At 44.4% G+C, this 23,466-nt stretch overlaps 1 pseudogene; it reads right to left on the bottom strand.

Moving 5' to 3' along the window:
- Positions 1 to 544: 544 nt before the first annotated feature.
- On the bottom strand, positions 545 to 3,075 carry LOC123157980 (zinc finger MYM-type protein 1-like; annotated as a pseudogene).
- Between the last annotated feature and the right edge of the window lie 20,391 nt (positions 3,076 to 23,466).

A 23,466-nucleotide genomic window follows, 5' to 3' on the forward strand; every position in this document is an offset into this window, starting at 1 on the left:
TTGGTCACCAACTACAGGAAAAGTATTTTGGCACCCATTCGTTGTGGCAACATCGACCTTGATGATATCTTGCAGGACTTCCTAGCTGTCTGAACCTCTTTCCCCATGAGATATCTTGGTCTTCCTCTATCAGTTATGAGACTCAAACACATCCACTTTCAATATTTAGAGGAGAAGGTGGCAGGTAGACTTCCACCCTGGACGGCTATGCATGTGGTTGTACCAGGATGCATTGTTCTAGTCAAAGTCATCCTTACAACCATCTCCATTTATCACCTCACACCACTTGATTTCTCGACTGAAGTAAGGAACAATATTGATAGCTTGAGACGTGCCTATCTTTGGGCAGTTTGCGATAAGGTGACTGGTGGCCAGGGCCAAGCGGCAAAATCGAAGGCCCTGTGTGAAACTCTAAAATGGGCCTTATCTCACTAAGGAAAACACTACATAAACATAACTATAATAATATAAAGTTCATAATATCTTAGATACCAACTGGAAATATAAAAATTGTACCTATTATTGATTGTATGGTCTTCAGTCTTCACTTAAACAACATCATTCTTTTAGTGTTCTTTGTAATAAAATCCTCAGTAATATCCTCATAATCAATCTTGTCCAATAGATCACTCTCTAGTGCTATTGTGGCCAAATCAGTGAGCCTTTGTTGTGTCATGGTAGTGCGCATATAGGACTTCAATAGCTTCAATTTAGAAAAGCTTAGTTCTGCCGAAGCAATCATCACAGGGATAGTCAACAGAACTCTATATGCAATACATGCATTGGGGAAACAATCATGCCGCTTTAAAAACTTTAGAATTTCAACTGGCCCAATATTTTCCTTTGGCATGAAATTTTGAAGAAACATCAACTCCGCATAAGGTTCATTAGCATCAATGTCAGACTTCCCATCCTTTTTAAGAGCAACCTCAAGATTGTCACAAGAAGTTTTCAAGCTATTCTTATCCAATGACTGCAATGTTTCAGAGGTAAACAAGAAACCAAATATTTTCTGGTAACCCTGATATTGGTCAAATCTGCTTGAAAGTGAGAGAATTGCTTGATTAACAATACGTAAAAAATAGTTGACTCTGAATGATTCCTCTGCAGACTGTGTGGCAACATTTGCATCATCTAGGTTCTCATCAAAATGTCTCTTTCTTTTAATTTCTCGTCTTCTACGAAATGTTGTACCAATATCCATCTCAAATGCAATTACTTTGGCTATCTCCAATGCTTCTAAAAAACTAGTGTCCCTATAACCCTTGAAGAAACAAAGCAATCCTTGCACTTTCTCAGTAGCAACATCAATAAGCATATCCTTTGCTTGCAAGTATTTGCTTACTAAATTAACAGCATACAATAGCTCATACCAAATGACTATCGCCACTATAAATTCATACTCTCCAAGTTCATTATTTGCCAAACCTTTAGCCTCACTGCTCGTTTTTGTATCATTATCAGTCTCAGATACCTGAAATGGAAATAAAGAAAATATATGTTATAGTTAGAAAAAACTAAAGAATTACATCATAACAATATTAAAATATTGGGTACCTGAAGTAGGGCCTCCCGGATGTTTGCACACTGAAGTCGAATAGCTTTGACACTGTCAACACGACTCTCCCAGCGTGTAGCTGACACTGACTTGGGAGTTAATCCTGTTATGTTATTTTTCAGAATCTGCCATTTCTTAATAGAATTAGCAAAAGTTGTATATATGTGTTGGATGATTCCAAAGAAGTCTTTAGCTTTACCGCAGGTCTTAGCCATATCACAAAGTGTCAAATTAAGGCTATGACAACCACAAGGAGAATAGAATGCTCTAGGATTTACATTCAAAAGTCTCCTTTGGACACCTTGCTGGTTTCCTTTCATATTTGACCCGTTATCATAACCTTATCCTCTCACATCATCTATATCAAGATCAAGAAGCTTTAGTTCATTCTCTAGCACTTCAAAAAGTCCTTGCCCAGTCATATCATTTACATCTAAAAATCCTAGAAAGGATTCTTCTATGCAAACATGACTTGAAGATGAATCAACATATCTTATGATTATAGACATTTGTTCTTGATGGCTTGCATCTGGGGTACAATCAAGTATGACAGAGAAGTACTTTGCACTCTTTATTTTCTTAACAATCTCATACCTAATAGCAGAAGCAAGCAAGTGTATCAACTCATTCTGAATCTTAAAATCAAGATAACGAGTATGAGTTTCTTCATTTGTAATACGACGGACATGCTCTTGAATAACTGGGTCAAATTCAGCCAACGTCTCAACCAAACCCAAGAAATTGCCATTGCTATCTTCATACAATTTGCTGTTAGTACCATGAAAGGCTAGATTATGCTTGGCAAGAAATTTCACAATGCAAACGATTCTGGACAAAACTTTTCTCCAGTGCTCCTTTTCACTCTCAAGTTGTCGTTGAGCAGCTTTATCAATTGTTTCATGCTTTTGTAATCTAGTACGCAACTCATACCAAGTTGTCATATTCAGAACATGATCTGCACTTGTCTCATGCTCTTTAAGTCTAGTGCCAAGATGTGTCCAATCATTATAGCCCTCATTTGCCAAATTACCTTTTCGATACCCTTTTGCGAATAGTTTACAACCGGAGCAAAATACTTTATCAAGTTCCTCAGAATAGACAAGCCAATCCCTATCGCAATGCTCTCCATTCGATAGAATTCTAGTGTAGAATAGTGCAGAAAACCTCCTTTTATATTTATCCTTGCGAACTTTCTTAAATGATGTGTCCCTTTGAGGGCCCTTTTGTGCTAAAATATCAATTTGCTTAGAATTAAGGGAATCCCAATTTCTTGGATCAAATATGTCAAACTGAAAAGAATCACCAACGTCTGCAGTAGGTGAAGTACTCAAGTTATCATCAGTATTACTAGCCCCAATGTCATCACAATTTTCTTCACTCTGAACATTATTTTCTATCTCTGGCTCGACATCTCTAGGGCTAGGATCACTGTCAACATTATTATCAAGAGCATGCTCTCTATCAAGTGACTGATTATTGGAGGACACTCGTGGTTTCTTTATGACAAACTGATCCATATATCCTTTTTGAGACAGAATTAAATCCTCTGTTTTTTTATTTCTTCAAACGCTTTTTATAACAAGATTCATGTTTTCTAAATGCAGACATGACTTGGATCTTGCAATACTAGACACCTAATAGATGAAAAGAATATTAAAATTAACTGTAAGATTTTAGAAGAATCAAACAGCTGGCAGAAATCAAAATTCAAAGTATAGGGCTCACAAGATTACTAGGTATTGACGCGATGACGCTTAAAAATGAAGATCGGGAGATTGGCCTGAACTTTCCTTGCCTTTCAGGTGATTCAGTTCAGGGTTGTTGTCCGGTCGTTCCTGCTACCCCTGTCCTCTTGTCTGTTGAATCCTGAAAAGGACCTATAGGCTACAGCGTTGGAAGTTGGAACAGAATCATGAGATTTGTGAGGAAGGAAAGGAAGGATCGGAGCAGATCAGACGAACCCTAACCTGCCGCTAGTGCCAGACGAACAGACGAAGAGACACCTCATCGCTTGGCTTGTGTCGATGATGATCGATCACTGATTTTTTTTCTTTTTCATCGGATCAATCTTATCGTTGGATGAGGCGTATAGACGTATGTATGTCAGGGCTGCTCCCAGGTCCAAGACACTAGGCCAAGAGGCCCAAAAGGTTAGATTTTTTTAGCTTAGTATATATAGTCTTGCATATAAATTTGGCGGCCCCTGAAGCGAGGGGGCCCTGTGCAAATGCATAGGTAGCACACCCTTAGGCTCGGGCCTGCTGGTGAAAAGTGTAAGGTTAATTGGGACCTTGTTTACAAGCCCAAGATTTATGGCGTCCTTGGTGTGCTCAACCTCGAGAAGTCTACAACCGCTCTTCGGTAATGTTGGCCGAGGTTTGAGTGGGCCAACCCAATCAAGACTTTGGTTGGGATGGGAATGCCTTGTAATGACAGTGACATAGACCTTTTTGTTGCAGCCACGAGTGTGTTCACAAGATATGGTAAAAAGGCTAAATTCTAGGAATCATCATATTTTAATGGTCTTTGACCCAAAGACGTCATGCCTAAGATCTTTGAGATGTCAAAAAAGAAGGTGTGATTGGTCAGCAAGGCTCCTAACAACAATTTTCGGATCCCTCAGATTGACACCCAGCAATGCCTCACCATGACTTATTCAGGAGTTTGCAACCCTTTGGGAGATGCTTGCTAGTGTTACCCTCAGCCAACATAGGAAAGACAGAATATCTTGCAAATTCACATCCAGTGGAGAACATGTTGGAGATATCATCACATTTTCAACTAATCTAATCCACGAATAGACAGTAACATAGAAAATACGGTATGCAACTCATATCGGTACGTAAGCATGTGAGCACGTGCAGTACAAAGAAGTGAAACATCTATGAACAACATATATACGACCAGCACATGAACGAGCAAATAGAGGATGAACGAGTCATACCCTCTGGTTGGCCAGGACAACGCGGCGGTGGCAGCGGCAGCCTCGGCATAGGCCGAGGCCTTCTTCATGGCGGCTTCGTCATCGGCCATGGAGTCGATGCAGGGGAAGTAGTGGAAGCAGAGGTGGATGGAGACGGGGACAGATCAGGAGCAGACACGTTGAGACTCTCCCCAAAAATCTTATTACCGTTCTCCCGGGAAGGATCTCAAACGATAGGGTTCCAGAGGCACCTGCCCTTCTGACCAACCGTGCACGTGGTCATCAGGATAGGATCGGCGGAAGCAGCACAGAGAGAGGAACAATAGATGACGACTGGGGTTGTGCAAGAGGGAGTGGGTGAACTGAGTTAGGGTTCACTTCACTGGCCAGCGCCTCCTTATATAGGTCGTCGGGTAGATCGGCGTGGGCTCAGACCCATGACCGAGTCCGCGAACAGCCCACGATCCAGCGTCTTTGACAGGGGAACTACTATAGTGACTCGTCAATTAATCCAAGATTAAAATAAGCTTCAGCTCGGCTCATTCTCGCAACCGGCGGCATGCGCGCGCTTCGTGATGAGACGAGGCGAGGCGTGGTGAGGTGACATGAGCGGCGGAGGAGGATGAGCGCGCGTTTACAGCTCCTCTTCCCAAGCTCCCAATGGCATGTGGTAGAGCAGCCCTTATGAAGGGGTCTCACTCTCACTCCACTAGCAGTATGGTACTAAACTTCCCACCACTTGCCATCCACCTAAATGGGCCTCACCAGGGATTATTTTCTTATATGGGCCCAAGCCCATCTATAAACCAACAATCCCCCACCAGATCTCAAGGCACGTAAGTTTGTCAACTATTCCAAACAATGTTTGATATACCAGAATTTTTAGTGGAGACTATTAAGTTGAACTTCCACCTAGGGCAACAAGATTAGACTTCTTCACAACTGAACAATGGGCTATGCCTTGAATTGTCAGTTTGGCGTGCAGAAGTTTCGCCTATTATCAGCTGATACGTGGCTGCCAAAGGCTAAACCCACGGGTGGAGCTTATTAGTCATACTCCTTACCTTCTCATGATCTTCCTAGATATTACCCGATCTCATAGACTGTGACCAGCAGTCAGACTCAGATAGGTGTGTTCCTCCAAAGAATGCTCTGTAGTATAGTGTCTAGCTTACATAAGCTTTGGAAAACATTAAGACAAAAGTCAGCCTGCCTTACAGATTACGAGAGTATTATGCATCTCCAACCGAGTTGGTTAATTAAGGTTACTCTCCTCAGTTGACCGCTGGATTGTTTTCCCAGGTCCTAATTCACGGGATCTCCGATCACACAGGTTGGGTTACCCCCATGGCAAATTACGTGGGTCTCACGCCCATCTCCCTTGATGCATTTTCTATCACAATCCGTGATAGCCCTTTCGTAGAAGGGGCCAAATTTTTAGCAGTCTAGATATAATCCAAAGCTATCACTCCAAAGTTACTTGATTTTTTAACAGATTTTAATCTTCTTCTTATGTGCTTTGTGGATTTCATGTTGTCCTTTAAACTCTTAGCCTTGGTAATCACTGTTTGATTGTCACAGTTCACAAGGACTGGTATATCAACCACTAGCAAATCCATGAAAAGCTCACGAAGCCATTCTACTTTGATGCATGATGTGTATAATGTTGTGATTTCTGCTTCCATAGTCGATCTTGTTAAGATTGTCTGCTCGCAAGACTTCCAGGAAACAGCACCACAACCAACTGTGAAGACATATCCACTTGTGGCTTTCATCTCATCAACATCAGATATCCAATTCGAATCACTATACCCCTCAAGTACAGTTGGGTACCCAGAATTGTGAATCCCATAGTTCACAGTACCTTACAAATAATGCATGTCTCGCTCAATAGCATGCCAATGCACATCTCCCGGATTGGTAACAAGTTGGCTTAGTTTGCACTCAGCAAATGAGATGTCAGGACAAGTAGCACAAGCTAAGTACCTGAGTGAACCAACCACTTCAGAGTATCTCAATGGATCTACAGCCGTGCCTTCGAACTTTCTAATATTTACACTAGGATCATATGGTGTTGCAGAAGGTTTGCAGTCTGAATATCCAAAATGGATCAAAATCTTCTCAACATAGTGGGATTGCAAAAGTGTAATTCCACCCTCGGTATCTCTTAGTAGCTTGATGTTCAAGATAGCATCAGCCATGCCCAGGTCTTTCATCTCAAAGTTATGACATAGAAAAGCCTTGACCTCCTCAATGACTTTGAGGTGGGTCCCAAATATCAGTATGCCATCGACATACAGACACAGTATAACTCCTCCTTCGCCTCCACCATAGCGATAGTATACACATTTGTCAGCTTCATTAACAACAAAGCCAGTTGATGTCAAAGTTGTATTAAACTTGTCTTGTCATTGCTTAGGCGCTTGTTTTAGGCCACACAACGATTTCACTAGCTTTCACACCTTTCTTTCCTCACCATTTCTACAAAGCCATCTGGTTGTTGCATGTAAATTTCCTTGTCTAGATCACCGTTAAGGAAAGCTATCTTAACATCCATCTGATGAATGAGAAGACTGATACGTCTCCAATGTATCTATAATTTTTGATTGTTCCATGCTATTATATTACCCGTTTTGGATGTTTATGGGCTTTACTTTACACGTTTATATCATTTTTGGGACTAACCTACTAACCGGAGGCCCAGCCTGTATTGTTGTTTTTTTACCTATTTCAGTGTTTCGAAGAAAAGGAATATCAAACGGAGTCCAAATGGAATGAAACCATCGAGGGCGATTTTTTTGGAACGAACGTGATCCAGAGGACTTGGAGTGGAAGTCAAGAAACAAGGGAGACGGCCACGAGGCTGGAGGGCGCGCTCCCCCTACTGGGCATGCCCCCTATCTCGTGGGCCCCTCGGGTGTCCACCGACCTACTTCTTCCTCCTATATATACCCATGTACCCCGAAAATATTAGAAGCGACCACGAAAAACTATTTCCACCACCGTAACCTTCTGTATCTGCGAGATCCCATCTTGGAGCCTTCGCCGGCACTCCGTCGAAGGGGGAATCAACCATGGAGGGCTTCTACATCAACACCATAGCCTCTCTGATGAGTTGTGAGTTTACTACAGACCTTCGGGTCCATAGTTATTAGCTATATGGCTTCTTCTCTCTCTTTGGATCTCAATACCATGTTCTCCTCGATCTTCTTGGAGACCTATTCGATGTAACTCTTTTTGTGGTGTGTTTGTCGAGATCCAATGAATTGTGGGTTTATGATCAAGTTTATCTATGAGAAATATTTGAATCTCCTCTGAATTCTTTTATGTGTGATTAAGTTATCTTTGCAAGTCTCTTCGAATAATCAGTTTGGTTTGGCCTACTAGATTGATCTTTCTTGCAATGGGAGAAGTGCTTAGCTTTGGGTTCAATCTTGCGGTGTCCTTTCCCAGTGACAGCAGGGGAAGCAAGGCACGTATTGTATTGTTGCCATCGAGGATAAAAAGATGGGGTTTATATCATATATTTTTTTGAGAACTGATGACAGTGGGAGAGGGTCCCACTGACTTTGTATTAAAAAGTTAAGGGGTTAGTACAGTCCAAACAGTCCAGTCATCCTACAATCTACTGTACAAGTCACAACTACATGCGAGAAAGGGGGGAGAGAGAATTACAGAAGGTGATATCCCCCTAATTACAAAGCAGCTACAAGTGACAAGATATAAGGGGCAAACTCCTGTTTGGACCTATGGACCAGTAGAGCAAAGTCATGCCTGAATCTGTCCTTCCAAGAGCTAAGGGTCGGTTGGATCCCCCTGAAGTGTTTGTCATTCCTCTCCTTCCAGATCCCCCAAGCTGCCACGGTGAACACCTCCATGAACATGTGCCCATTCCACGAGCTTTTACCAGTGTGCAGCAATGCGAGTCTGCAGTCTCCAACTGGCCATTGTATCCCAACACTATCCCAGCATCTCTTACTGAAAGTATAGTTAAAGAAGAGGTTAGTAACGTCTTCTTCTGGTGGGTTTTGACAGAGCAAGCATGTATAATCATCATTCTGGATTTTGTAGTGCCTCCTTCTCAACATATTTCTGGTGTACAGACGATCAGCCAACAGCAGCCACGCAAACATTTTCCATTGCATGGTCCACTTGGTTTTCCAATTCCAGCCAAAGGCATCGTCCACCTGTACATTTCTGAAGCAATGTTCATAAAACTTAGCAGCCTTAAAATCAACTCCACCCCAAACACATTTCCAAATATCATCCCTATCAGTCAGAGCCACATCAGACGTGTCCAGCTACAAATTGGTCACTTCAAGCCGAGCCTCCACTGAAAGGGGGAGGTGGAACACATCACCCAACCTCTCCGAGGATAGTAGGGATTGGACTGACATATCAGGTTCCTTGGCAAAAGAAAAAGCTCTCGGGAATGTGTCTTGGAGTAGCCCATCTTTCCACTCATCCTTCCAAAAAAGGATCGAGTCTCCTGACCCAACAGACGCCTTGGTAACCCCTCTATAGATATCAGACAACTGCATGAGATCTCTCCACCAGAACGAGCCACAGGGATCCATTGCATGAGGGGTTCGACCATTGTAATAAGAGTCCCAGATGAGCTGTACCCATGGAACATCAAGCTTGTTATAGAATTTATGGAGTTGTTTCAATAACAGTCCCTGGTTCTGTATTCTAAGGTTTATGATCCCTAATCCTCCTTTGTTTTTTGGCCTGCAAACCAGATCCCAAGCCGCGAGAGAGTTGCCTTTGGTTCCATCCTCAGATTTCTTCAGCCATAGACAAGATCTACGAAGCTTGTCCAGATGTTCAATGATCTTTGGGTTCAGCTTGATGGAGCACATTGCGTATATCGCTAGTGAAGTCACAACTGAATTTAGAAGGGTAAGCTTGGAGCCATAATCGAGCAAGGAAACTGCTGCTGGAATTTTTCTCTGAACTGCGGTAACCACGGGCATCAAGTAAGTTACTGTGGGTCGGGTTGTCCCCATAGGGAGCCCTAGATACGTGAATGGCATTTGTCCCTCTACATAACCAAAAATGTTTGCCAATTCTGACGCCATTACCGGCTCCAAGTTGATTGGAACAAGTGTTGATTTGTGGAAGTTAATCTTCAGACCAACAGACGTGGCGTAGTACAAGAAGATTCCTTTGAGGACTCGGGCTTGATTAGGGCAGGCTGGGAGCACCAGGATCGTGTCGTCGGCATACTGAATAACTGGGTAGTTATTATCGCGAGATGGAATCGGCAGATGCAGTTGTCCAGCTCTGCAAGCCTCATTAATCGCCGCTTGCAATAGGTCCGCAGCGAGCACAAAGATGAGGGGCGAGAGTGGATCACCTTGCCTCACTCCACAGGCAGGAGAATTGCTTCCCAGGGGTGCCGTTGAGCAACACAGAAGAGGTACCCATGGAGAAAATGCATCTGATCCACCCAATCCACTTTTCATCAAAACCCATGTGCCTCATGATCTCAATCATAGGTTCATGCTGTATTGTGTCAAAAGCTTTGGCAAAGTCTAACTTGAGCAGACATCATGTACGACCAGAAGCTTGACATTGATGAATGTACTCGAAAGCCCAAGCTAAACAATCCTGTATCGATCTCCCCTTAAGAAAGCCATATTGGTTCTTGTGGATGATTTTGAGAATTACTTTCTGTAATCGATTAGCCAGGAGCTTGGTTATCAACTTCAGGAAGCAGTTAAGGAGGGTGATGGGCCTGTAATCATTTGCAGTCTCAGGCGAGTAAGATTTCGGAATCAAGGTGATAAACCCCGAGTTTAGGCTCTGCAGATCAAGCTTTCCATCATAGAAATCAGCACAGAGGGTGTAAAAATCATGCTTGATGATGTGCCAACAAGACTTGAGAAAACACCCATTAAATCCATCGGGGCCAGGCGCACGTTCTGATGGCATTTCACGAACCACTTTATCTATCTCCTCATGCGTGAAGGGTATTGTCAGATCCTCGAGCCCTTCCACCTTTTTAATTAGCCAACCAAGATCAAATTTCATGTCATGCGGTTCCAATCTGCCCAACCTGTTTTTATACGTTTGATATAGCTCTTGTGCCTTCCCTGCATGATCAGACACAACCGATCCATCAGACAACTTCAGAGATGCAATCGAGTTTCTCCTGAAACGCTCACTCACTGCAGAGTGAAAGAACTTAGTGTTATCTCCCCCACACTAAAACCATCGCACCGTGTACCTCTGCTTCCAATATTCCCATTTATAGCCAAGGAGAACAACTAAATGTTCTTCAAGAATAACATGGAAGTTTTTCTCCGGGGTTGTGAGAGGCCTCAAATCCTCAATCCCATCTAACTATAGAAGAGACCAATTAGAATTATCAATGCACAGATTCAATCTGGAAATGTTTTTTCTCCACTTCTTCAGGGCATATCTCAGATGTTTAAATTTTTTACAGAGCAGAGCAGCCGAGTTATGAGCAAAGCAACTTTTGTTCCAGGTTGATTGCACAACTTCGAAGAAACCAGGGTGTGATATCCAGAAGTTTTTAAAATGGAAGATTTTAGATTTAGGGACTGAGGTCTCAATAGAGATCACACATGGCACATGATCAGATACCGGTTTTGGGAGTGGTGCCACTGTCGTATTGGGGTAGCTAGAGGTCCAATTGGCCGAGGTGAAAAACCAATCAAGTTGCTCTAGAAGTGGGTCTGTCTGCATGTTACTCCATGTAAACCTCCTCCCTTTGATTGGTAGTTCCACTAAGGCTTGCGATTGGATGAAATCATTGAAAGTTAACATGTCATTAACATTCCCTCCGGGCTTGTTACGATTATCTGGTGCTCTGATATAATTGAAATCGCCACATAGCAGCCAGTCCTCGTCGTTCGGTATGTCAAGATCAAACAGCCAGGAGGTAAAAGATGCTCTAACAGGGCCATCGCATGGTCCATACATATTAAACATATTCCAGGATTTAGCAGTTTGCAGTGAGGTAAACTTCATACCCAGAGCAAAAGATTCAGAGCATATAAGATCTCCAATAAAGGTTGAACTATCCCACAAAGTGATCAAACCCCTAGAGGCCCCTAGGGAGGGCACCACCTCAAATTTATCAAACCGTTTAGGACAGAAAGTTCTTACAAAAGACTGATCAAAAGAAGCACGCTTAGTTTCCTGAAGGCAAATAACAGAGCAACCACTACTGTCAATCGCATTACGCAAAGCCAAAAGTTTCTGATCGGAGTTGATCCCACGCACGTTCCAGCACAGCACCTTCCACGCCTTATGCATCAGTGTTGTGAACGTCTCGCTCCTGCGCCACCGAGGGCGATAGCAGTTTCTGCTTGCTTAACTGATTTGGGTGCAAGCCACACATATTAGTACCAATAGATTGTATGGTAGGAATAGGTGTGGGAGGGGGATCACACTATTTACCTTGACTTTTTTGTCTGAAGCACAAGGTAAAGTAGCAGAAGAAGAGCACTGCACATCAGGAACTTTCCTGGGCTTCACTTTGGACATCACAAGTTTTTTGTCAGACATCGGTGGCACTTTAAACCCATCACACTTGTTAGATCGCGCGCTCCGGCGCAACATAACAGTATCCACATGTGCTTGCTCATTAACAAGCAAATAGTTGATATGCTCGGCCACAGAAGAGGATCTCAGCAAGTTCTGCTCATCAGATGGAGGGGGCTCAACTGAAACATCGGCAGTGTTGAAGCACCTAATGTCAATGATGAAGCTCTCAAAGGACGAGCTGAAGATGCGACCAAACACATCCACATCGGGAGCAATGGAGTCCATCAGAGCATTGCGAATCACCCAAAGCTGCTTCTACAAGAAAGTAAAAGGATTGAGCGGCAAATAAGCTCCTTTAGGGTGTACAGCAGGTAGCAGCGACTTTGTGTAAATCCTCTTCAACATACTTCCAATCCAATGCAACAAATCAGCGTCTGTAGTTATCAAGAAAGAGACAGACGCTCCCCCAGCCCTAACGAAAGCAAACTGCGCAGCAGGGACTCCATTGATAAAATTATCAGCCAGTTCTTCAACCTAAGAGTATTCAGACCAAACATCTGACAGGTTGTCAACAATGTTATTTTCCTGGTGCACACCATCCAAAAGGGAGGGACCATCATACTCAAAGAACATTCTGAAGCTAAAACCAGTGTAAGGGTGTGGGACAATCGGCCATGCTGCCCAACCAGAATCCAGAATCTCATCTTGCACCTGCCCAGCAGCATTCCACAACTCCTCGTTGGCCACCTACTGGGCCTCCATATCATTGATCCTGGCTTGCTGCATTAGAGTATAGTATGGGAGTTGATATGGGTGTGGGGAAGCATTGAGGAGGGGTGGAGCATCCTCATTGTCAACTAACCCAGGCGCGGTGTCTCTGCCATTCAGAACATAAACAGGTACTGACCAAGATCGGCCCAATCCAGGAAGCATGCCCACTCTAGACACAACCAGACTGTGTGGTACTTGCGCGACATCCTTGATGTGGCACTTAACCAAGATCCTGGCTTTGTTCTCATTAGGCCTCGGCCAAACTATAAGCTTTCCGAAGTTGGAGACAGCCTTGTGAACATAATGTTCGATCATGTAATCCATTGGAAAAGCTAACATCATAATCCACAATTCATACTGAAAAGCGGGCATCCTCATATTGATGCCTTCATCATGGGGAACGAGTGTGAAGTAAGAATCATCATCTATAGCATGAGGGCCTTCTCTAATGGCCTCATCTCGGCTTTGCAAATCCTCAAAAGTGACACAGCCAACACCAAATGGATAAATAAACTCATCTGAAATCTGATACTCCAGATCCTCCCTAATGATGCGGCAAACCTCTTATAACCAAAATCTCTTCTGATGATCAGGAGGGGGAGGCTGAATCAAGATGATAGCATACCTATCATGGTTTAATGGCGGGTCATCCACCACCATGACACTCCTCTGTAGCCGATGATCTGGCCCTCTCTCAATGCTGGCACCGAGCGGGGCGAACGCGAACGGCCTGACTGGAAAGTTCGCCATCTTGTCACCTCCGATGATCGCCGGTGCAGCCGAGTTCTTGGATGGCGATGGAGGAGCGAGTTTGGAAGAGGGAGAGGTGGTTTTGGAAACAGGGGAGACTGGACAGGATTGGGTCCCTCGGGCGGTGGAGTTGATAGCTGAAACAGGGGGGAGGCGTATCGGCATGCAATGAGAAGGTGCCACGTCAACATGTGGTGGGATATTCTGTTTAGCTTGCCAAACTGACCTCCGATTTTTTCCTAAAGCGTTGCAATTTCCATGATTTTGTTTTTAGGAGCCAATCGGGAAAAAACCATCTTGAGCAATAAACCCAGGGGTACCCGAGGCGGGTATGGGCTGCCATAAGTATTTGGGCCAATGAAGTTGCTGTTGTTGACCATGGGCTTTATGACCCAAAAAACCACATGAATCACATCGAATAAGACCCGGACATTGGTTAGCTTGGTGGTCCTCTCTATGGCAGGCTCGGTATGCAGGGTTACGGCCCATCTTGCATGCAGCCTCCGTCGAACGTGCCATAGTGCAGGTGCACTCATGTTCCAGTTGAACACATCCTTGGCAAAACTTCCCGGGGCAGTCTCCAGCCAAATGGCCAAATCGAGAGAGGTTCAAACATTTCAATAATCTTGCATCAATGTAATCCTGAGGAGGCACATCTTTGATCTGAACCATAGCTTTAACCTCATTATTCGAATACCCAGCTTGCCAACCATCCATAATGTGAAGTAGCTTTTCATCCGGGATAGATTGCCAATAAAATTCCTTGAATTGAGGGCCTTGAAAAGATGTGCGGGCTGTAGGCAAGAAATCCTTCTGATTGAAAGCGAATTCCCCCAACCGAATATGCAAATCATGATCCGAAAAAATAGGAAAGTTGAACTTGCCAAACAGAATACTCTCAACGGCCGGTGAGGTAACCACACTCGCCGCCGGCTGCTCCGCGGAATGAGAATTAACCAAAAGTTGCTGATCACGAAGCCAATTAGATCGTATAGCGATCGGTTTTAGCCGTACCTCAGGAAGATGTTTGTCTACATGCCAGCTCATGTCCGAATGATCCATACCAGAGAGATCACCGCGAAAGAGGTGAAAATTACAAATGAAATTAGGCCAAATGCGATCCTTAAGACCACAGAAAAATGTCCAACTCGATTAGAGGCCACAGAAAACCGAAAGCGACGATCACTTAATCGCAAAACCCTAAACCCCGAACTAATTCCTCCAATGCAAGATTGCAGGGCAAGGGCCACAGATTCTTCTCTAAGAGGGAACGATGCCGAGGAGAAGGAAACCACGAGGAAAACTTCCTTGGCAGATCTGGGGTTGGCCGGTGAGAAGTGCACCGTAGATTGGAACTTGTCACGTACCTGAGATTCAATTGCCAGACCAGGGGAGAAATCCCAATGGAGAAGACTCTCCATGAGGGGAAGGTGACTATCACCGCCGGAGTGGCCAGGGACAGGGGATGGTGGCCGCCGGGCCGGAGTGGCCGCCAGTGGAGGGGGAGTCGCCTAGGAGGGGAGTCTTATGCCTTGAAATTGATATATGCGGTTGAGTTTATCCCTCTACATCATGTCATATTTCTTAATGCATTACTCTGTTCTTTATGAACTTAATACTCTAGATGCATGCTGGATAGCGGTCGATGTGTGGAGTAATAGTAGTAGATGCCGGCAGGAGTCGGTCTACTTGTCACGGACGTGATGCCTATATACATGATCATGCCTAGTTAATCTTATAATTATTCGCTTTTCTATCAATTGCTCGACAATAATTTGTTCACCCACCGTAATACTTATGCTATCTTGACAGAAGCCACTAGTGAAACCTATACCCCCCGGGTCTATCTCTTATCATATAAGATTTCAATCTACTTTTACTTGCATCTTTACTTTTCCTATCTATATTATAAAATACAAAAAAATATTTATCTTATCATATTATCTCTATCAGATCTCACTTTCGCAAGTGGCCTTGAAGGGATTGACAACCCCTTTATTGTGTTGGTTGTGAGTTCTTCTTTGTTTGTGTAGGTGCATGGGACTTTTGAGGAGCCTCCTACTGGATTGATACCTTGGTTCTCAAAAACTGAGGGAAATACTTACGCTACTATCGCTGCATCACCCTTTCCTCTTCAAGGAAAACCAACGCAAGCTCAAGACATAGCAAGAAGGATTTCTGGCGCCGTTGCCGGGGAGGTCTTCCCTCAAGTCAAGACATACCAAGTACCCATCACAAACTCATCTCCCTCGCACTTACATTATTTGCCATTTGCCTCTCATTTTCCTCTCCCCCACTTCACCCTTGCCGTTTTATTCGCCTCTCTCTTTCGCTTGCCTTTTGTTTGCTCGTCGTTATGGCTAGTCCTCCTATCCTCATTATTACTCCCGAACATGAAATTCTTAATTTTTAGCAAAGGGAGGGAGAAAATCTAAAAGATGCTTGGCATAGAATTTGCAATGATCAAAATAAATCCACTAGGAAGCTTTCTACTTCTATTCTTCTTCGCAATTTTTATGTAGGCATTACTCCTTGGAATAGATGCATTCTTGATACCATTACCGGAGGGGATTTCTTGAGTAGCCACACATTTGATGCTTATAATACTATGTTAGATTTGTTTCGCCCACCACCTCTTTTGGTTAATGGAACTGTTTTAACTTTGGAACATGTGATGCAAAGGCTTGAAATTATTGAAAATAAAGTTGCCACTATTGAGTTGATTGAAAATTTGGATAAAAAGATTCATAATCAAATTACCCAATATGGATCTAGGGTTGGAGTTACTTTGAAATTTTTTAAAGAGAAAGAACCTATAGTTAATGAAAGAATAGATCTAGATTCTACGAGAATCGGGAAACTTGAGGATATTATTACCAACTTAGGGTCGGCGTTTTCTTCCATGAAAAACACTCCAAATCCTCCTACCAAAACTGCCAAATTTATTTATGTTCCTAAAAATAAGGGTGAATCTTCTAGTAAGGGAAATGCGGATCTCAAATCAATAAGTATTTACCCCAATTGTCTATCTATCATAAAGGAACCTTTTGCTACAAATGAATTTATTGAATTCTTGCCTAAGGGTTCAATCATTGCTAAAAAGGGAGAAACCCCTAAAGATTATAAGTGCTCTATTGAGGAATTGAGTGCCAAAGATGGCACTACTTAAATCTATCCTCGCTTTTATGCCTAGCTAGGGGCGTTAAACGATAGCGCTAGTTGGGAGGCAACCCAATTTTATCTTTGTTTTTATGTTTTTGCTTCTGTTTAGTAGTAAATTTTGTTTCTAACTTCTGTTTAGATGTGTTTTTATGTTTTAATTAGTGGTTGTGTCAAGTAGAACCTATAGGATAACCTATGGTGATAGTTAATTTGATTCTGCTGAAAAACAGAAACTTTGCACGCAAGAAAATAATTTTGGTAATTCACACAAACATGATTTTGCGTTGATTCTTTTTGATGTACAACAATAGACAAAATACCAGGACTTTCTATTTTTGTAGGAGTTTTAGAGTTCCATAAGTATTCAAGAGTTACAGATTGCTACAGACTGTTCTGTTTTTGTCAGATTCTGCTTTTCGTGTGTTGTTTGCTTATTTTGATGCATCTATGGCTAGTATGTAAGGGTATAAACCATAGAGAAGTTGGAATACAATAGGTTTAACACCAATATAAATAAATAATGAGTTCATTACAGTACCTTATGTGGTGGTTTTGCTTTCTTGCACTAACGGAGCTTATGAGATTTCCTGTTGAGTTTTGTGTTGTGAAGTTTTCAAGTTTTGGGTAAAGATTTGATGGACTATGGAATAAGGAGTGGCAAGAGCCTAAGCTTGGGGATGCCCATGGCACCCCAAGATATTCAAGAATAGCCAAAAGCCTAAGCTTGGGGATGCCCTCGGAAGGCATCCCCTCTTTTGTCTTCGTTTATCGGTAACTTTACTTGGAGCTATATTTTTATTCACCACATGATATGTGTTTTTCTTGGAGCGTCTTGTATGATATTAGTCTTTGATTTTTAGTTTACAACAATCATCCTTGCTGTACACACCTTTTGGGAGGAACCCACTTGATTGGAATTTATTATAATACTCTATGTGCTTCACTTATATCTTTTGAGTTAGATAGTTTTTGCTCTAGTGCTTCACTTATATCTTTTAGAGCACGGCGGTGGCTTAATTTTGTAGAAATTGTTAATCTCTCATGATTCACTTATATTATTTTGAGAGTCTCTTAGAACAGCATGGTATTTGCTATGGTTATAAAATTGGTCCTAGAATGGTGGGCATCCAAGTTGGGTATAATAAAAACTATCATAGGAAGTGAATTGGATGCTATGATCAATTTGATGCTTGATAATTGTTTTGAGATATTAGGGTGGTGATATTAGAGTCATGCTAGTTGGGTGATTATGAATTTAAATAATGCTTGTGTTAAAGTTTGTGATTCCCGTAGCATGCACGTATGGTGAACCGCTTTGTGATGAAGTTGGAGCACAATTTTATTTATTGATTGTCTTCCTTATGAGTGGCGGTCGGGGACGAGCGATTGTCTTTTACTACCAATTTATCCCCCTAGTAGCATGCGCGTAGTACTTTGTTCTTGATGACTTGTAGATTTTTTCAATAAGTATATGAGTTCTTTATGACTAATGTTGAGTCCATGGATTATACGCACTCTCACCCTTCCAACATTGCTAGCCTCTCTTGTGCAGCGCAACTTTCGCCGGTACCATACACCCACCATATACCTTCCTCAAAACAGCCATCATACCTACCTATTATGGCATTTCCATAGCCATTCCGAGATATATTGCCATGCAACTTTCCACCGTTCTGTTTATTATGACATGCATCATCATTGTCATATTGCTCTTTGCATGATCATGTAGTTGACATCGTATTTGTGGCAAGAACACCTTCATAATTTTCATACATGTCACTCTTGACTCATTGCATATCCCGGTACACCGCCGGAGGCATTCATATAGAGTCATTTCTTGTTTAAGTATTGAGTTGTAATCTTGAGTTGTAAGTAAATAAAAGTGTGATGATCTTCATTATTAGAGCATTGTCCCAGTGAGGAAAGGATGATGGAGACTATGATTCCCCCACAAGTCAGGAAGAGACTTCGGACTTTATAAAAAAAGGAAAAAAAAGAGAAAGGCCAAAAGAAAAAAAAGAAGAGGCCCAAAAAAAGAGAAAAAGAAAAAAAGGGGGGAAGAAAAAAAATGAGAGAAAAAGAGAGAAGGGACAATGCTACAATCCATTTTACCACACTTGTGCTTCAAAGTAGCACCATGATCTTCATGATAGAGAGTCTCCTATGTTGTCACTTTCATATACTAGTGGGAATTTTTCATTATAGAACTTGGCTTGTATAGTCCAATGATGGGCTTCCTCAAAGTGCCCTAGGTCTTTGTGAGCAAGCGAGTTGGATGCACACCCACTTAGTTTCTTTTGTTGAGCTTTCATACATTTATAGCTCTAGTGCATCCGTTGCATGGCAATCCCTACTCACTCACATTGATATCTATTACTGGGCATCTCCATAGCCCGTTTGGGCTTTGAAAATCGCCTCAGGGTCTGCTTGACCAGTTTGTATCCTTTTAGAATATTGAGGCTGTGTTCGGCCAATCTCGGGTAGGGGGTCCCGATCTGTGCGTCAAGGCTGATGGTAACAAGAAGCAAGGGACACAGATGTTTACCCAGGTTCGGGCCATCTCGATGGAGGCAAAATCCTACTTATTGCTTGATTGATATTGATGATATGGGTAATACAAGAGTAGATCTACCACGAGATCATAGAGGCTAAACCCTAAGAGCTAGCCTATGATGGTATGATTGTAATTGTGATCGGCCTTCTAAGGACCAACCTCTCCGATTTATATAGACACCGGAGAGGGCTAGGGTTTACATGGAGTCGGTTACAAGAAAGGAAACACAATATCCGGATCGCCAAGCTTGCCTTCCACGCCAAGGAGAGTCCCATACGGACATGGGCCGAAGTCTTGAGTCTTGTATCTTCACGCTTCAATAGTCCGGACGTTGTACACAGTCCGGCTGTTTGGATACCCCCTAATCTAGGACTCCCTTAGTAGCCCCTGAAGCAGGCTTCAATGACGATGAGTCCGGCATAGAGTATTGTCTTCGGCATTGCAAGGCGGGTTCCTCCTCCGAATACTCCAAAGTAATTATCGAACACGTGACCGTGTCCGGATCTGCAAGACGATCTTCTCATGGCATAAATCTGATCTGCTGGCAATCTTCGGGCGTTGTGCCCGTGCATCGTGGCCTGGTCCAATACGAACCGGCGTCTCTTACCCCACCTCGACTTGTTTTATGAGGCGTTTTTATTGGCACGTCCCGTCGAGGCAGAGATCGTGTTCCTCTTATTATGGGATTTTCCATTAATATGGGCGTGAGTGACCCCACGACGGCCGTTGGTATAACTTTGTGCGTTTTTGGATAAGCCTCAAACAGTCACACCGAGGACTCTTAATATTCACCGTCTTTATAAAGGGGTCGAGGCATGCGTCTCTTTTCCACCTCCTCGTGCCTCTTTTCCCCTCGAGTTCTAGCACCCGAAACCCAAGATTCGACACCCCAGATCCTCCAATATGTCCGGATCCGTCCCTCAGGGCCGGTGGGTGGCCTCCTCGATCCAGGAGGATGATATTGCGAAGCTTAGGGAGGTCGGATACCTGAACGCCAATATCCGGCACAGGCTTCCTACTCTAGGGCAGGTCATCCCCACGCCGGAGCCTAATGAGTGTGTCGTTTTTGTTCCGCACTTTCTCCGCAGCTTGGGCTTCACCCTCGATCCCTTTGTGACGGGGCTCATGTTCTATTATTGGTTGGATTTTTATGATCTGGCTCCAAACGCTATCCTCCATATCTCGTCGTTCATTATCGTGTGTGAGGCTTTTCTCCGCGTCACCCCGCACTTCGGCTTGTGGCTCAAGACCTTCAATGTGACACCGAAGATGATCGACGGGCGACATGTGGAGTGCGGAGGTGCCGTAATAAGCAGGAACGCCGATGCCCCATGGCCGGAGGGTTCTTTCCCAGAAGTATCCGATGTGTGGCAACGGAGGTGGTTCTATGTCACGGCTCCAAGGGGCACAGAGTGGGTGGCTTCCCCCGAGTTCCGTTCGGGCCCCCCGTCATAGTTGGCGTCTTGGACATACGTAGGACGGAATTGGGGGCCCGCTGGCGATGTACCAGTATTGCAGAATCGCATCCAGGAGCTTCTTGAGAGGGACATTAACCTCATCAGCATAATGCAAGTGATGTTAATCCGGTGGATGTTGCCGTGCCAATGCCAGCCTCTCCGGATGTGGGAGTTCAATCCGGAGGGTCCGCGGACCGTCAAGCATTTCTTTGGCTTGAAGCTTGAAGGGATGTGCAAATTGTTCTTCGGACATAGAGCAGAGTGTCCGGACACCACCGAGGATGTGGGCCTAAGCTGCAATCGCCTAGAAACCCAAGTAAGTAATCCTGACACCGGACACCTTGTTTGGTATTTGTCATAGTTGTTTGTTCTGAAAATCATCCATGGCCAGGAATGGCTCAGCAAGGCGGAGAGAATCAGGTGTCCGGCGCCACTTCCCGAAGGTTCGCCTGGTCCCACCGTGGCCAAGATGCTTGACCGGGTACTCAGCAGGATGCCCTCGGGGAAAGGCGAGGGGAAGAACGAAGAAACTGAACTCCACACGCTACGCGTCCGGACCGGGGGAATTGCTTCCTCCCATAAGGAGGATAGTCGGGAAAGGGAGGCTAAGGCCTCCTCCCTGCGCGGGAAGAAGAGGGCAGCCTCCGAAGACTTGGAGGCGGAGACGCCCAAACAAGGGAAAAAGACATCCCCAGGGGGCCCTGCCCCGACGGGTACCCTCACTGCATCATGCCCTATAACGGGCCAGCCCTCCACCGAGCTGTAAGTCATTCTATAGTCCGAAGGTACTATGTTTCTCCTAGATCAATAACCAGGATTCAATTTTTAAAGTCCGGCCAGCAGCTCTTCTCAACAGGGTTCATCTTCGGGGGACCTTCCTTCGGAGATGATGGAGAGCGAGACCCCACCCGCCTCTCCGACTCAGGAAGCGGGCGACACCGAGGTGTCGTCACGGAGGAGTCCGAATCTACCGAAGTCGGAAGCCAATACGTCTGCCGCCCTGAGTTCGGAGCGTTTGGCTCACACGGGGGGCGATGGGAAGGGTCCGGCGCAGTTCGATGTCTGGCCGGACGTACTGACGGGCTTACTGGAGCGAGCTGCGCTCTCGGAGGAGCACCGCTCATTAATGAGCATGGTGCTCAAGAAGATATCATCTGCTACAAGTGGTTTGAATGAAGCATTCACAAGCCTGCTCAGAGGCTTTGAGGTATGTAATGAAGGATACATTATTTCTTTGGCTGTGAAGCACGCGCTAGGTGTGCTCCATATAGATAGTAGCCCCTGAGACTCTGGTTGCCCGCCTTAGGCGGCAAACGGGGGATCATAAACCAATAATTATGCTATAAATATGTGCAGGTACCTGTAGGTCCGGACGCCGACCAGTCTTGAAATTGCCGAACTGGCGAGGCAAATTGGATCGATTGATGCCGATATCACGCTGGTGAATGAGCGGCTGGACAAATCACAAGGTATGCGTCATGCCTGCCCTTGTCTAGGAAAATATGAATGTGGCATGATATTGATCAAATACGTTTGGACTGCAGATGGAGCTGCTGCCATGGAGGCCCTGAGGATGGAACTTGCTCAAGCTAAGGAACAAGCTCGGGTGAGTAATGCGGCTGCCCTAAAGGCGGCCGAGGAATTGAGGGCCGAACATGCGACTCATCGCCGAAGCAAGGAAAAGATCGCCGAAATGGCTATTGAGTTAAAGAATGCCGCTGACCGGTACGAGCTCCTTAAAAAGGAACATGAGGATAATTCGGCCGAACTGAACAAGGCACTTGATGCCACCAAGGAAATCCGGACCAAGCTCAGGGGTGCATGGGAGGAGCTTCAACAGGCCGGAAAAATCATGGCTGGAGGCCCCTATTTGCTGCGGATGAAATTTTGCGATCTGAAGTACGCTCCCCTGGATGGACGCTGGAGTCCTGCGGACGCATATGCAGATTTGGCGAAGAGTACGGCTGGCGCTGTCGACTTCTTCAAAGATCAAGGTGACAAGGAAGTGGAGAAGCTTTTCTAGTCGCAATTCTATGCTCCCACTCGCCCGCTGCCACTAAGTGACAAGATGGCTGCTGTAGCGGAGCTTCATAGGCTGTCCGGGCTTGCAATGCGGTCTGTAATAGACCATCTTTGGCCAAAGGAGCCTAAGCCGGACAGTTACTTTGGTTTGGTGCAACATTTCATTGGGGTCGTGCCTCGGATCGATGTCATGAGACGGTTGGCGTGTATAGAGGGTGCACGGATGGCTCTTGCCCGCATTAAAGCTTATTGGACGGATATGGATGTCACCATTATAGCGACCCGGGATCTGGTGGGGGGCCAATACCCGGCCGAGCACTACTTTAAGCAGGTCACAGAAGGTGCCCGCCTAATAGAGGCGCAGTGCTCGAAGAATGTCTTGTTCAAATGATGAACTAAATCATTGTAAAACAATGTTTATTTTGGTTATGAGGTTGTAATTATACTATTTGCCTGAGAATATGATTGTGTCCCCTGTGCAGCCGTTTATATATATGTATATATAAATGTGTAATCCGAAAGTTAGCAGTCGTTGGCTTCAGCCCCCACGCACAGAATGCGGGGGTGTCCGCGAAAAATATGCTTAATCACACTTGATCCAACGTCTTGTTCCATGAAGGAGGTGATCGCACGTCGAACTAGGCAACCGGACTATATAGCTGTAACACCTTCGCTTAGCCGCGGGAGTCTAACGTTGGGGCTACTATGTAGCCCCTGGTACTTTCGTGTGCATCCGAATATGGGCGCGTAT

Source organism: Triticum aestivum, chromosome 7B (assembly GCF_018294505.1).
Source record: "Triticum aestivum cultivar Chinese Spring chromosome 7B, IWGSC CS RefSeq v2.1, whole genome shotgun sequence".
Lineage (NCBI taxonomy): Eukaryota > Viridiplantae > Streptophyta > Magnoliopsida > Poales > Poaceae > Triticum > Triticum aestivum.